This window comes from Platichthys flesus, chromosome 9, assembly GCF_949316205.1.
Source record: "Platichthys flesus chromosome 9, fPlaFle2.1, whole genome shotgun sequence".
In the NCBI taxonomy this organism is placed as follows: domain Eukaryota; kingdom Metazoa; phylum Chordata; class Actinopteri; order Pleuronectiformes; family Pleuronectidae; genus Platichthys; species Platichthys flesus.
The window spans coordinates 26,506,099-26,512,138 of record NC_084953.1 but is presented as its reverse complement, the minus strand read 5'-3'; the positions used below and the strand labels follow the sequence as shown (position 1 = coordinate 26,512,138).

Sequence of the window (6,040 nt, the reverse complement as noted above, 5' to 3'; positions counted from 1 at the left end):
GGGTCAAAACTTCTATTGCTTTCCACTGCCTCGAGATAGCAATGCACCAACAATACAGCTGAGCAAACTTTATTTGAAGAAACAACACACCCATGGGTGCTCAGATGAAGACTGTTCTCTTCAAACAATGTTGGGAGTGAAAGTTTCAGATTTTTTAATTAATTATTTTAATTAATTTTGAGATTTTTGAAGATTTCTATCATTTCTAACAAGAAACATAAGAATGTGAAATTGTTTTACAAAGACAAGTGGCGGTATATGAACATGTAATGTACATCCTAAAAACAAATTCTGTTGTAATCAGGAATGATTGGATCAGTCTGCCAGTAACCGGTGCTACACTGCTTCAAACATTCTCTGCTTTTTCAATTGCAGTTAGAAGCACTGAAAAACCTAGTTGAGTAGAGATTACTCTTTTCTACATACAGTGGCTTGAAAAGGCTTGGATACCCCTTGTCAGCTTTTCTGTTACTGATCTCCAAAATTCGTAAGTTTGTAGATGACACATTTCCTGAATATTTGATTTCCATCCTCAACTGTTTCAAAAAGGAACTTAAACAAAGGTGTGGGCACCTTGTCTGTTCAGTACTTTAGCGAGTATCTCAGCTTGTGAAAACTTTTTGAGCAGCTAAGATTCTTACTGCCCCTTGACGTCTTGTGCTGTATTTAGAATATTGCCCTGTTTTTGAAGCCACTGTCTTATCATCTTCAGTTTTTTGACAAATGTGATCTCACACAATGTTCTTAAGATTAATGGGTCAGCATGGGTGAATACTCAAGTCACTTTTACAAAGCTCTTAGTGCCGTCTGCTTCAACTACATGCATCTCACCTCCACAGATCACTGACATCATCAAAGCACTTCATACATGTGTCTGATAAAGCATGTTTGACCATAACACAACAATTCTCACTCACATACACTGACTAAGGAGCACTTACGACAACGAGAATCACATAGGTTATATGTTAACATTTTAAATAACTTTTTCACAAATAATCACTAATGTATTCATATTTATATATATATATATGGACATGTATATATGTACATGTACACACATACAGTATACTCACTCATGCTGTACAGTCGAGTTACACTCCTGCGTTAAGTTCTAATCAACATTATGTCTTATGTGGTGGTGAATCTTGGAGTATCTTCTGCAATGTTTAATCAAACTCTGAGAGGCTACTCTCGTCATCATTCCTCTGTCCTGTAGTTCCCACAACGACACGCTCATCCATATTCTTGTTGGCTTTGCGTCTCCGTTTGGGGATTGTGGCTCTCAGTGATGCACTGGCAGCCATGGACATGTCCCACACCTTACTAAACTCTGCATCACAGCAGATTTTCCATACACAAGCTGTTACACTGGCCACAATATTTTAACCTGCCATCAAGTCAGTGTCCTCTGTAGAAACTTGTTTGGTGGATCCAGCAGGGCAAGAAGTGTGTGCTATAATTTAGCAATGAATGTTTAACTCTGCTCGGTCATCTCATGCAGCAGGCCCACATCCTCTATAGGTATCTCTGTGCAATAGGCCAGCACAGACTCAATCTCAGTCGAAAGAGATGTTATGTCGCTGAAGGATTTTTCGAATGACTGATACAGTGGCAAGATGTCCCGTCCATCTCTGTTCCAGAAGGCATTTAAGATGCACAACTTTTTAGTTCACAGCAATTGTGCGTTTCTTCAAGAATTTGCAAAGGGCATTACACACATGAAAAAAGTCCGCTACAGCTCTCTGCTGACATTGCATGCATGACCAAGTTTGTCCCTTGCAGTAGCTTTTGGAGGCCACCATGCTTTCCAGACATCAGAGCAGCCCCATCATACTGTATACCTGGCTTAGGAGCTTTGATGTGCAAAGTCCAGCCTCATTTAGCTCTGCCAAAACGGTGTATGTTAATGTCTGTGCATCACATTTGCCAGCTGTTGATTTGGTTAGCATGCACTCTGTAACCTCTCAGGACTCATTTACAATTTGAATGAAAATCTGTATATTTTCACAACCTGAAGGGTCACGGGTTCCATCTACTTTCAAAGTGTAATACGAGTCACCTTCTTCTTCCACTATTGCCCGAGTCACCACACTGCTGAGTGTAGTTATGAATTCCATGTCCTGACAGGTGTAAGTGGTGTTGCAAGGGATCGTTTTCACAACATCAGCCAATTCCGGGTCCTTTTTAATTGTATAGTCCAGTAAGGAGAGAAAAGCCCACTCCCCCCCTCAAACATTTTATCACAAGCCTCTATCTTCCCTCTTAAAGGCAACTGGTTTTCTGACAGAAATCCGACAACATCAATGAGGGCAGAAACATAGTACCTGTTATTTCCACGTTGGTCTACAAGGACAAGTGTTGAATTCTCATTTCCACTATTGACATGCCTCTCCCACTTCTTCCAGTGTGCAAAACCATAGAGATGCTTTTGAAGATTTATGCATCAGCCTTCAGACTGTAGCGGCGTCAAATGAAGGCTTCCTCCTGCTGGGACTTGATTTGCCTTTGTAGCAATCCTACGAGCATTTCTCAAATCTCGGCTTGATCTACACTGTTCCCATGAGCTGCTGTTTCATAATTACATTATGAACTGAGGAATCACTTTGATTATCTTAATTAAAGTTATAGGCAGCTGCTGATGGGACAAAGTTTGATGAGTTAAAAGACATTTCTTGTCAATGGATGTAAACAAACCATAGACCTAAGAAGCCAATTAAGGACTGAGACCTTGGTGATCAAGTCTCTTGCATTGCCCTTTTTTCATAGTGCTCTTTTCTTTTCTTCACTCTACAGTTCTACCAAAGGGCACCCAAAGTTTTCACATCACTGTGCATTTGTTTTAAAAAAAAGAATATATACCAAGAACCCCTTATGATTAATGTACAAGTATTTCAGCTTTGACATGCAACATCTGACATAATTTACTATTAACAGTATCTGCTGACATCTTCAGTATGACTACTCACAAGATACTACTCACAAACTTTTCCACCAGCACCCCAGACAACATGGTGATAGTATATGTATGAAGTATTTTTTTAAGTGGGGATGATGCCATTTAATCCACTGATGATGCCTCTGTTACAGCAACTATTGACTGTATTTCCTAACGTTTAATTTAACAGAATACAGGTTTTACCCTTCACATTTTTACCAGCCTATTTATTAAAGTGCTCTAGCAAAGTAACATCTGCATTACAGACATGATCCTTCTGTATTACTATAGAGGTTAAGTTTGATTATGTATCTTCTATTTTTTTCATTTTTAATGAGTGTACAGAAAAATCCACTCAGATTTTGAATGCGCTCTGTGTACCAAGTTGTTTTGTTTGCCAGGATATTTGAAGAGTTGTGTATTGCCATCGCTAATTCGCTAAAGATGTGTTTTGAAATGTGAATTGTACCTTTTATGAAAGTGTTACAGATTGTTCACCCCTCTCTCTTTATCACATTACACTTGTAACTGGGAAACGGTGGCCTTCAGATGCCATCCCTCTTGTTTTGAAGCAAGCCTGCAGGCAGAACGCCTACTTTTCCTGGAAGATACCTGTTAAGATATCTTGCTTTCAGCATTCAGGATTTTTTTTATTCCTTATCACGAATCAACAGAGTTATACATGGGGAGGGGTGTTTTCTCATTGTATTTTATTGCCTCATTTTGTAAAACATGTTCAATGTATATTTTCACAGAAGCCTGTGAACTGATAATGTCATGTATTCTATTTAAAGATGTTTCCTATTGAAGAAGGAAATAAGATGACCATTACTGTTGTCTCCTGAAGAGAAATCACTCTACTTCCAGATTACCAATCAAGTATTTTATAAAATGCATTAGTTTGTTTCAGTAAAGCTATTTGCTTCAGCGTTATTGGTCCGTCTTCATTCCACTCTTACCTGAATCGTGTCTATATTTCATGGTACCAGATTTATAAAGATATCCTATATTAAGGATTTAGAAACCAAACAAGTGAATATTGACCTGAACCATTATGAGCCACATTCGGTTTGCAAGGGATTGAAAAAATAAATGTATGAAGCAGAAGGTATTCCCAGGTGGTCTCCCAGGCTGGGGCTATTGAGTTTAACTTCAGACATCAAATGGGATTCAGATGGAACCTTGTGGGCTAGTACAGTACAGTTCACCAAAATCACAACCTCTCAATATCTTGTTTTAAATATTACAAACAGAATGGAGGGTCATAGAAGAATTAATAATCTGGATTTTGTTTATTGGACTCTACCATATGTCATCACATATTCATTAATTAGCAATAGTGCAGAATTTACAGAGGCCACTTGATCCCTACCCGATTACTGAAAAAGACAAACTTTCAACGTATTATTCGCTTTTTTTATAATGGCTAAAATTAAGATGAACTTTAACGGATGTGTCCCACATGGGGCACTATTTTGTTGAGCATTTGTTGGTTCAACAGTTTAGGATTTGACTGCCTGAAAAAAATAAATCACAATATTCAATTATTCATCTTAAATTATCTGTATAGTGGCCTCTGGGGCACTGCTCTGTACCAAGATACAGGATGCCCACTTTGCTGACTGAACCCAATGACCATTTCATCAGCAAACTTTTCAATTTATCCGGAGCTTTATTTTGACTCATGAAAACTCCTGTACAACGCTATCAGGCAGACAACAAATAATAAACAATAAGCTATAGGTCAAACAGTATATATTTTTAATGATACTATTCCATATGCATTCATCCATCAATTACCACTTAGCCCGTATATATTTAGTGTAGCTAAAATCGGCAATCAGGACTTATGAGTCAAAAAGCGACTCACCAGATAATGACAAGAACAATTCCTATATTTTTGAAACTCACAGATATCTAATATAATACATATAATACACTACTTATTAAAGTGCTGTAATGAAGTACTGTACAACCTTTTATATAATGACTTCCTTTTTCTACGCCTTGGACTTCTGATGACGCTTAAGGTACAACAATATGTATCCTACGATACCGTATTATTCAGGTACATACTCCAAAACACACGTGGTGGCCTGTAGGCAAGTGGATGAACAATGAAGTTCACAAACAGCTATTTGATGGTACAACAACGTTTGCTAAACTAAATCTCTGGCCTGACTTGTAAAGTGCAAACTATTGAAAGGTGTTAACTTGGTGCTAATTAAATAAATCACTTACTGCTTTTATTCAACATCCCTCTTCTTAATACACATGTGTCGCTGATAGCCTTATTCGGCGTGACTCTCTCTCCATACACAGCAGGGCGTACCGATTCCCCCTGTGTGCAGGCTGGACCGAGGGGAGGGGGACACGGTGTGGCCCTATAAATGTCCTGCTGAAGTGCAGCAGAGTCGCTTGTGAGGGCCGGGATGTCTTCTTGTGACGCCATCGTTGATCAATGCGTTCGTAAGGAGCCCGGGGGCTATCGCCGCTGCAGTAGCTACCGACGTATCTGAGGTCAACTTGAGAATTAACGGTACACGTCCGAGACTCTGAGCCGCAGAGCGGATTCCTGGCTAGCGCAGCCAGCTATTCATCTGTACTAGCTGCTTGCTATGTGACGTTTTGCTCGGTTCTCTGATATGTGTGTTCTCTATGTGGTGTGTCGAATGGCAGCTTTACGTCTCAAACCACCAGCTACGTGAATTATTAGCGGAGCTAACTCTATTGCGGCTAATAGGCAATAGCCAAACATAGTTAACGAGCTAGCTGCAATAACTTCATGGTACTTGTTTTTACTGTTTTACCTCATTTAGAGTCAGAGGGGACAGTAACACTGAATAATGCTCAACCGAAAGAATAACATGGACGCTTTGCTCTTATTTCACTCCTCCGGGCTTTAACAGCTGAACATACACTCAAACATGACAGAGGAAACGACTCCTCTTGAATATAACGAACTCAGAATCGTAAGACATACGGCAAGGTTTGGGAATTTATACACTTTGAGCGTTTTATGTCAAGAGTATAGTGATGTATAATCATCTTTATTACGATCAGGGGTTTAAATGTGCTCGATATGTTAAACATAATCCTCAC

The 6,040-nt window shown here is 39.2% G+C and overlaps 1 protein-coding gene and 1 long non-coding RNA gene across 5 annotated transcripts in view; one reads left to right on the top strand and one right to left on the bottom strand.

Moving 5' to 3' along the window:
* Positions 1-6,040, bottom strand: part of LOC133960548 (uncharacterized) — a 383,773-nt gene that overhangs the window by 121,524 nt on the left and 256,209 nt on the right. The window lies entirely within an intron of this gene.
* st3gal3a (ST3 beta-galactoside alpha-2,3-sialyltransferase 3a) overlaps positions 5,007-6,040 on the top strand; it is a 90,838-nt gene continuing 89,804 nt past the window's right edge. For 3 of the 4 annotated variants that reach the window (XR_009921960.1, XR_009921959.1, XM_062395995.1), the window contains exon 1: positions 5,015-5,477. The gene's annotated coding sequence lies outside the window, so the exon portion shown is untranslated. Of the gene's footprint in view, positions 5,478-6,040 lie in introns of all 4 variants that reach the window. The other variant, XM_062395996.1, reaches the window with a different exon arrangement.